Source organism: Syngnathus scovelli, unplaced genomic scaffold (genome assembly GCF_024217435.2).
Source record: "Syngnathus scovelli strain Florida unplaced genomic scaffold, RoL_Ssco_1.2 HiC_scaffold_27, whole genome shotgun sequence".
NCBI lineage: Eukaryota > Metazoa > Chordata > Actinopteri > Syngnathiformes > Syngnathidae > Syngnathus > Syngnathus scovelli.
Genome location: NW_026061362.1, coordinates 792,305 through 802,490, shown reverse-complemented (window position 1 = coordinate 802,490; position 10,186 = coordinate 792,305).

The following is a 10,186-nucleotide window of genomic DNA, read 5'->3' as shown; positions in this document are numbered from 1 at the left end:
TTCTAAATGCAAGCTAAATCTGAGAGATTGAGTTCTTCAAATTTAAAAACAAAGAAAAAATTCAGATTAATTTGCCAGTTGTTTGTTTTAGTTAAGTTTTTTTGAATTGGTGGATTGTTCTACCAGGAAACTTGAGTTGAAAATGATATATGAATGTTGTGTGGTGAGCTTGGATGAATTGGGACCAATGTGATAGTATAAGTCCTTTTTGGAGACTGTGTGAGATGCATATGATGAGCATTGATGAATGATTGCCTGAATGAAAAGTTGAATGGTTGAAGTCGTTGGCGATTACTATGGGAAATTAGTAGAGCGACTTTGATGACAGAGTGATTTTGAGCAGGTTGAATGCTAAAAAGAAAACGTAGCTTTTGGATTGATAATTAAGTAGAGAAAAAACTGGAGACCCAGTAACACATGTAGAAGATGTGTGAACTGAGAAATTAAGAAGCGTTTTGGAAAGAAAGTCAAATTAAATGATGATGGAATCGTATGTAGTAAAGAACACATTCTCCCAGAAAGTTTGTCAAGGTGTGAGGCATGGGCGTTGCCAAGCATCAGAAGGAGGGAGTGAGTAGGACAGATAGTGGAAGATAGTAATATTACAACACTTTATGACAATGAATTTTCGAATACATTTGGTGTTATACTGTGGTAAGTTTTTTGTTCTGGTATCATGCAATGTATATCTCACTAGTAAGCGTAAGTGTGACCAGGTCATGTTTTGGGTCAGGTTCGTGAGGAATTGTTTGGGCCTTGGTCCATGAACGTAGACTAATTGGCACGAGACACATCTGGTTTCCATTAACAACTGACAAGATATGCACCGTGTAGAGTTGGGGAGGCTGACTGTGGGGTCATAGATTGTCCAGCAGCCCCGTGTGCGCCCACCCAAGTGAGGAAAGGAGTGCTTTCTCGTAAATAATGAGGAGATCCGTATTGGGAGTAATCTGTTGGTCCTTTCTTTAAGACCCTTTTTTAAATGGTTTTCTGGTGTAGATAGGTTAGCAACACGAGAGATTTAGAGGTTCAAAAGAAAGACAGTTAAAAGAAAACATTTTTGATTTGGACAATTGCAGGCTAACAGGAACATGAGAACGATAAGAACTACGAGGTGGGATCCAATTTCATTGGGGAGATTGAGAACTTACAGCACCATATTCTAAGTCACATTTTTGAGCAAGCATGACACAGGTAATAACATTTAAGAGGTAAAGACATATATCAGGGCTTGATGTGGAACGCAGACCTCGATGAGTTGATTTTCAATAATGATACTGAAGACAACATACTGTCCGATTAAATTGGAACTCTTGATAAAATGTAGCTCAAAAATAGGATGAGTTGCAGGATTTACAATATAAAAACGAGACCGCTGTTATTAGAAGAATTTGAAGTTTGGTAAACAAACGTTACCAGCAAATTGATGGAAGCAGCTACATTTGGAGATAGTCTTACAAGTTTGATGTCCCAGCCTGTCATTCTCAGTGTCAGGGTCCCTGTTAGGGTTTTACAGAGTATCCTTATCATAGGATTATGTTGGAATGCAACAAGTAATAAATACCTTACCTTGTCCTCCTTATCACAAGATCGTAAAACATCCCCTGAGACATTTAGACTAGAGGACAAGGGCTTTCTATTCAGCCCACTCATACCCACACTCTGTTTCTCTTAATATATATCCTCTTGCAGGAAGGAGAGTTCAGAGCTCTATTCGAACATCGCTGTACGCACAGCGACGAATGGACTCTCCACCTGCAGGTGTCTAAAAGGACTTACTTGTCTCCCGTGTGGTTCTTGCAAAATAAGTTGGAGTGAGCAAATATCTAACATTTTGGTGCTGAAACCCGGGATCCATCATACCCGCTATCTGGCTGACAAAGGAGGACGTGCTGCATTGTCGACAAGCCAGCGTCCATTAGGAGGACCTGGAGAAGAAAGTCCTGGGAAGAGAATTCTTCGCTGGGCCAGCATCTTAGGTCTGCCTTCGTCTGACAGAGGTGGATTGACGGGACCCGGCAGTGCAACGAACCAAGGGGGCAAGTAAGTTAAAGGCCTGAAGTTGTGTGATTGTGTTGTTGTTTGTTAAACGCGTAAAAAAGGTGCACGAGAGATACGGCTTTGGTTTGTCCGAGCTATGAGATACGGCTTTGGTTTGTCCCAGCTATGAGATACGGCTTTGGTTTGTCCGAGCTATGAGGTACGGCTTTGGTTTGTCCGAGCTATGAGGCCTAAAAAAAAAGCGCTGGAGTTTGTGTGATTGAGTGTGTGACTGGTAGGATAAATTGACTAAAAAGCAGTTCTAGCGTTGATCCACGGCAATAAAACAGGCTAGTAATCTGTTGAAAGGTCAATTTAAACCTGCATTGAGGATCCTCAAAGAAAAAAAAATTGAAAAAAAATTGTAAAACCTTAAACTACTAAAATTAAGATGGGAAATAAGAACGGTAAATCTCTTGCTCTGCTCTTCTTTGAGATGAGAAGTTCATGGCAAGTAGATTTCTTAATTGTATGCAATACATGCTGAAGTGGTAGAAGTGCTAGAGTGTGGGTGAGATCTTCACAAAGAGATGAGAACGAATTCAAGAGACAAAAGCTAGAAAGATGAAAACTGATGAGGTCATAAGTGTTTGTCAGACCAAGACAATAAGGCCCCTGTGAGCAGGTGCAAGGCCGCAGCTCAAGCCGCGGCTCAAGCGAGGGGCAAGAGGAGTTTAATAATAATAATAATAATAATAATAATAATAATAATAATAATAGTAAGGTGGCAAATTACAAATGACTAGAGATCAATTTGTGTTACACTAAAGTTAAAATATGCAAATCAAGTGGTAAAGAAATGCAACTTGCTTCTAGAAGATAAATGAATAAAATTAGAATGTGCTGTCCTCGTGTGCATGGGAGGGACCAGCTCATGATCGACCACAGGAAATGGCCAGCCTGTGATGAATCATTGTTGCTGAGACCTACCTTCCGCACGCGAGAGCTGTGCATGTGTGTGCGTATGTGTTAAAGTTAAAGTCCCAAATTGATGAAGATTGGCTAAACTTTTAGTATAAAGAAATTTGCTAGACTGTTGTCTATTCAATTTACACCGCAGAACAGAAACAATTTTGACAGATAAAAATGAGAGGAAAAGAGAGAAATCTGTTTGCGAGCAGAAACCAATCCACGCTAGTGCATGTTAAGTGTCGAACCCACATGAGGAATTCGAAAAAGAAAAAAAAATGACAGAACATGCTTTCAGGAGTTGGAAGAAGCTAAATTGTGAATTTAAGATTTTGCAATGCTACATTTAATAGGAATAATTGATTAGTTGTGTTATAAGATTATACATAATTCTAAATGCAAGCTAAATCTGAGAGTTTGAGTTCTTCAAATTTAAAAACAAAGGAAAAATTCTGATTACTTACAATTACAGAATTGGTGGATTGTTCTACCAGGAAACCTGAGTTGAAAATGATATATGAATATTGTGTGGTGAGCTTGGATGAATTGGGACCAATGTGATAGGAAGACTCCTTTTTGGAGACTGTGTGAGATGCATATGATGAGCATTGATTAATGATTGCCTGAATGAAAGGTTGAATGGTTGAAGTCGTTGGCGACTACTATGGAAAATTAGTAGAGCGACTTTGATGAAAGAGTGATTTTGAGCCGGTTGAATGTTAGAAAGAAACAGAAGCTTTTGGATTGATAATTAACTAGAAAAAAAACTGGAGAACCAGTAACACATGTAGAAGATGTGTGAACTGAGAAATTGAGAAGCGTTTTGGATAGAAAGTCAAATTAAATGATGATGGAATCGTATGTAGGAAAGAACGCATTCTCCCAAAAAGTTTGTCAAGGTGTGAGGCATGGGCGTTGCCAAGCCTCAAAAGGAGGGAGTGAGTAGGACAGATAGTGGAAGATAGTAATAATACAAGACTTTATGACAATGAATTTTCGAATACATTTGGTGTTATACTGTGGTAATTTTTTTGTTCTGGTGTTGATAGGTTCGCAACACGAGAGATTTAGAGGTTCAAAAGAAAGACAGTTAAAAGAAAACATTTTTGATTTGGACAATTGCAGGCTAACAGGAACATCAGAACGATAAGAACTACGAGGTGGGATACAATTTCATTGGGGTGATTGAGAATTCACAGCACCATACTCTAAGTCCCATTTTTGAGCAAGCATGACAATAACATGCGAGAGGTCAAGACATACAGATCAGGGCTTGATGTGGAACGCAGACCTCGATGAGTTGATTTTCAATAATGATACTGAAGAGAACATACTGTCCGATTAAATTGGAACTATAGATAAAATGTAGCTCAAAAATAGGATGAGTTGCAGGATTCACGATATAAAAACGAGACCGCTGTTATTAGAAGAATTTGAAGTTTGGTAAACAAACGTTACCAGCAAATTGATGGAAGCAGCTACATTTGGAGATAGTCTTACAAGTTTGATGTCCCAGCCTGTCATTCTCAGTGTCAGGGTCCCTGAAACCCAATCCGAGACTTCGCCTGCAGCCGTGAACAACTACAAAATGGTGCCTGGCTCTGAACCACCTTTGACCTTTGGCTAAGGACAAGAAAAGACTGCTGTTGTGCTTGGCGGGGGACAAGTACACTCCGGAGGACAGACAACATCCTCGGGGACGGAAAAGACAGTGAAAAGTGGAGGAACTCACAATGATGAAAATTGACTCATTTGAACAATGGACTCATTCAAGAGTGATGGATGGGGTCGCTCTGAAGCAACAACAAAAGAACACCAACTTGAGAGGGTGAAGTGCGGCAAAAAGATATGGACTTGGAGTGTCCGACGACCAAATCGCACTCCTTGCTACGGTGTTACCAAATTTGGTGAAGCTTGGTTCAAAGTGGAAGGGAGGTTCATTGTGCACTGAGTTTGACAGAACTGAGGAGATTTGATAAATAAATAAAAAAAAATGAAAAATACGTAGGGCTACAGAGAAAAACATTATTATCAGAGATTGAACGGATTTGGATAAAACAAATAGGCTAAAACGGTGGGAAACAAGAGCAAGATCTGATATTTTGGCTCATCAAGCTTATGACGTAGAGGTCGAGTTATATAAATTTTAGAACAGGACATTTGGCAGTCAGGAGGAAGCTAGGTTGCTCAATGTACCTACCCAATACAATAGTAAGGTTTTTTGTACCACAGTGGAGGTTGAATGGTCAGAAAGTTAGGTATGTTCAATTTTGACATTCACACAATCATGCATAGGAGTCACAAGGTGACAGTTAACAAGACAATGACTGCAATAGGGGCCACCTACGACTGCACCGACATGAAAAAGTAGAAGCGAGAGAGCAGAGTATGGGATTACATGCTAAAACGTCTGCTATACAGTTACCGATAGGAGATTCTATCAAAAGAAGCTACATGAGAGATGGATTAGAATCCCTTTGTCTGTGTGCTCTGTGTTTGTGCGTAATCTCTGTAAAATTGTGAGTCTTTTGTCGTTCGTCTGAACTTTGTATGCCGTTTTTTGTATGTGTGCGTGCAGATGTGTGTGTGTGTGTGTGTGTGTGTGTGTGCGCGCACACCCTGTGTGGGTGCGGGCGTGTGAGGAGAAAGAAGACATGGGTAAGACAATCTCTTTTAAACCAGGAGGCAATAAATGGGAACGCCCCTGTCATAAGTAGTCTTTGGTTAAAGGGAATCATTAGGAGGTGTTCAAACTCTTCCCGCAAACACTCCTATTTGCCAGTTAAATGGGCACTGCAATTGACTACGAGAGTTGCAAACAACAGATGAAGAGCAGTTCTTGGCAGATTATATGATCAGGATGCTCAAACTGTGTCAAAGACAAATTTACTGCCGCTTGATCTTTACTCCTCACAGGTCGACAACCCCATCAATCCAGGAGACTGGGTCTACATCAAGGTCATCAAAAGAAAGAACTGGGCCAGCCACGGCGGGGGGGGGGGACCATTCCAAGTCTTGCTGACTACAGCAGTGACGATCGCTGTACGGCCCAGTTGGATTCACATCAGCCACTGCAAGTTGCAGAGAGTGCTGGACCCCTAATTCGGAGTAGTGGGGCGTCTCAATGATGGTGAAGCGAACAACGATCCCCACTCCGCTAGGCGAGGGGATGTCCCGGTGTCTCTGCTAACCAGTAGCAATGGGGAGCCATATGCCAGATCGATCCTCTGCTGCGTTGTGGTTGGAGCGTGCTATGGTCTATGGACTCATCTGAACAGACCAAGTGACAATATTGACCATGGAAAACGATGGTCACACGATGAGAATTTTGAAGCCATACAAAACCAACACTTGGTACCAGTATGTAAAGGTCACTGTGAGAGCTCACACATGGGACGGGTATTATGTGTATTCGAAACTCCCCTCTTCCTCCACACAAGGTCACTTGGAGGCCAGACCAATGAATGTCACTGAAGCGAAACGTATGGCATCCATGGGAGGAGATGGATATCAACACCGAGCTGTCACAATCACTGATGCCGACCCATCCCACAATGGACTTGCAGACTATGATGAACACTTCTGGGCAAATCTCAATGTGACTGTTAGAGGATGAACAATACCACAAGTGGCCTACACAGAGAGACCAGCTGGAGTGAATTACACATGTTACATCCAAGGTAACAGGACCCACAAATGCATTAACGACGACTGCTCTCCAGGAGGAAACTGGATGGGAGTTTTGGACACCACCGCTGTGTGCCAGGATGAGAGAGCCGTTTTCAAGGTGTAAGGGCTCTACTACCAACATGGCTGCACCATCGGACGGGACCTACTTCATCCAGAAGTTCAGAAGCACTGCCTCACCTGCATCCTGTGAGTGCACGTGCCTGTTCAGAACGGATCGTGGTTTTGTGGTCACCAGAGTTGTCCGATGCTGCCTGCCAACTGGACGTGAGTGTGTGCGCCAGTGTGAGTGACAGACCACACCTACAGACTAGAACATCATCAGCTGACGACAACGCGAGCACATATACAACTTCTTTGACGTGACAGATGTGATAATAATAACGAGACGTGGATTGCGTAGATGCTGTTCTGTTGAGCATGTTTTACGGAAACTTGTTGATTTGACCATCAAAATTGCTTTGCAAGTAATGGATACAATGATGTACTGTTTCTGTGTTTTTCTTTTTATTTAATTTTTTTATTGATAGCATTCTGGTCGCCTAAGGCAGAGGGACCGTGTGAGAATTTTTCCTGCTAATAACATCTGGCCAGCAGGTTTTTCGCTTACACAATAAGTTTGATCTGGGGTATTAAGGTAATACCTAATCTTCACTGGAAAGTGTTGCTATCATTGTTTGTTGTTTTTTTTATTTTTACTATTCTTCTTTCTTCATTATACATGTATATATGTTTTTTTACTTGTCTTTGTTGTTTGGGGTGGCATAATCATATGATAAAACAGGAGGGAGATGTTAGGGTTTTTCAGATTATCCTTATCGTATGATTATGTTGGAATGCAACCGGTAATAAATAGCCTATCTCGTCCCATCCTCCACAAGGTCGTAAAACATCCCCTGATATGTTTTGACTAGAGGACAAGGGCTTTCTATTCAGCCTACTCATACCCCCACTCTGTTTCTCTTAATAAATATGCCCTTGCAGGGTGGAGAGTTAAGACCTCCATTCGAACATCGCTGCACGCACAGCGACGAATGGACTCTCCACCTGCAGGTGTCTAAAAGGACTTACTTGTCTCCCGTGTGGTTCTTGCAAAATAAGTTGGAGTGAGCGAATCTCTAACAGTATTCACGGGCTCGGCTCGGCAAACTGAGGTTCAATTCCCTGACGCGGAGTCTATTTCTTTGTGTTTGAAAATTTCTTTTGTTGCACAGTTTTGAAGAGCAAATCAAAAGGATCATCAGACTTGTTTCCATCCAGTTTCAATCCAGGGACCTTCAGGGTGTGAGGCGAATGTGACAACCACTGTCAGGCTGGGAACAAGGCGGAGGACTCGGATGCAGAGTCGTTTCTTTCTCTGATTTATTCCAGCACACACACTGATCAAAAGTACAATTCAAAACGCCTCTTGCGAGGGAAAACACGTGGCAAAAAGTGCAAACAAAAGCGTCGCACTGGGGCGAGACAAAAAGGCTATGGGGATCACGGCACTAACAAAAAGCGTCGCTCGGTGGCGAGACAAAAAGGCTATGGGGATCAAGGCACTAACAAAAAGTGTCGCTCTGTGGCGAGACAACAAGGAGGAGTCTTACTGAGAGCTCGGACGTCAAAGAATCGCTGGTGGTCGGGACGAGGCAAGATACACTGGCACAAGACAAGGGGAAGACACGGACTAAATACACACAAAAGGGCGGGGACACAGGTGCTGACAATTAGTGTCAACTACACAGGTGCACACAATCGGGATCAGGGAAGACAAGACAACCAAACACCGAGGAAGGAAACACGAACTGAAACGGAAGGGATGACAAAATAAAACAGGAAGTAAATTTACGACACCGACGAGAAAGAAAACCGGGAAAATAAACGTGACCGCATGACATAACCCCCGCCCCCCCTAGGGCCGGATCCCAAACGGCCCAGGAGCCTCAGGGTGAGCTGCATAAAAGTCCTCAAACAGTCCCGGGTCCAAAATATAACTAGGCGGCACCCATTGCCGCTCCTCCGGCCCATAACCCTCCCAGTCTACCAGGTACTGCCAGCCCCGGCCTCTTCTGCGCACGTCCAATAGTTCTTTCACGGTGTAGGCCGTCCCACCTCCCACAGTCCGCGGAGGCGGAGGCGGCGCAGGATCTGGCACCAATGGACTGTCCACAACCGGCTTGACCTTCCCAACGTGAAAGGTGGGGTGGACTGCAAGGGACCTGGGCAAGCGGAGACGCACTGCGGCCGGGTGCACGACCTTGGCGATGGGGAACGGACCCACGAAGCGAGGCGCCAGTTTCCTGGAGTCCCCCCGGTGGGGAAGATCCTTGGCGGACAGCCAGACACGTTGACCTCGCTGGTACACGGGCGTCGGACGTCTCCTCCGGTCAGCCATCCGCTTGACCCGGTCCCCCTGTCGGACCAGCGTGGCCCGTGCCGCCGACCAGACGCGACGACAGCGGCGCACCAAGGCGTGGGCCGAGGTCACCGTCACCTCCGGCTCACTGTCAGGGAAGACTGGGGGCTGGTAGCCATACACACACTTGAATGGGGACATACCTGTAGCCGTGGTGGGCAGGGAGTTGTGGGCATACTCCACCCAGGTGAGGTTCTTGCTCCACGAGGAGGGGTTCTGGGAGACCAGGCAGCGGAGACTTGTCTCCAACTGCTGGTTGATGCGTTCCGTCTGCCCATTTGCCTCCGGATGATAGCCTGACGTGAGACTCACGGTTGCCCCTATGAGCCTGCAAAACTCCCTCCAAAACCTGGATATGAATTGGGGCCCCCTATCGGAAACAATGTCTTTCGGGAACCCATGAACCCGGAATATGTGGTCCATCATCACTGTGGCCGTTCGTTTAGCGGACGGGAGCTTGGGCAAGGCGATAAAGTGAGCCATCTTTGAGAATCTGTCTACCACCGTGAGTATGGTGGTTCGCCCATGCGAGGCCGGAAGCCCGGTGACGAAGTCCATGGATATCTCTGCCCACGGACGCGAAGGAATGGGTAGGGGATGCAGCAACCCCATACGGGCGCCGTGGGAGTTCTTATTCCGGGCGCAGACGGGACAGGCTACAACGTATTCTTTGACGTCTGCCCTCATGGAGGGCCACCAGAATCGCTGCTGGATGACAAACAGGGTTCTGCGCATGCCCGGATGACAGGAGAGTCTGGAGGTGTGAGCCCAATGGACGACTTGGGATCGTAATTGATCGGGGACAAAAAGTCTGTTCTCCGGGCAACCACTAGTGGGTGGCTTGTTACCATTGGCCCGCTGTACCCGGCCTTCGATTGGCCAGGTCACTGCTCTCACCAGGCAATGAGGAGGCAGAATGGATTCGGGCTTCTTAATTTCTGGATCTGAGTTGTAGACACGGGAGAGGGCGTCAGGCTTGGTGTTTTTGGTTCCCGGTCTGTAAGACAGAGAAAAGTTAAAACGATTGAAAAATAGTGACCAGCGGGCTTGGCGGGAATTCAATCTCTTAGCTGACTTTATGTATTCTAAATTCTTATGGTCTGTCCAGACCAAAAAAGGCTGCTGTGCTCCCTCCAACCAATGTCTCCA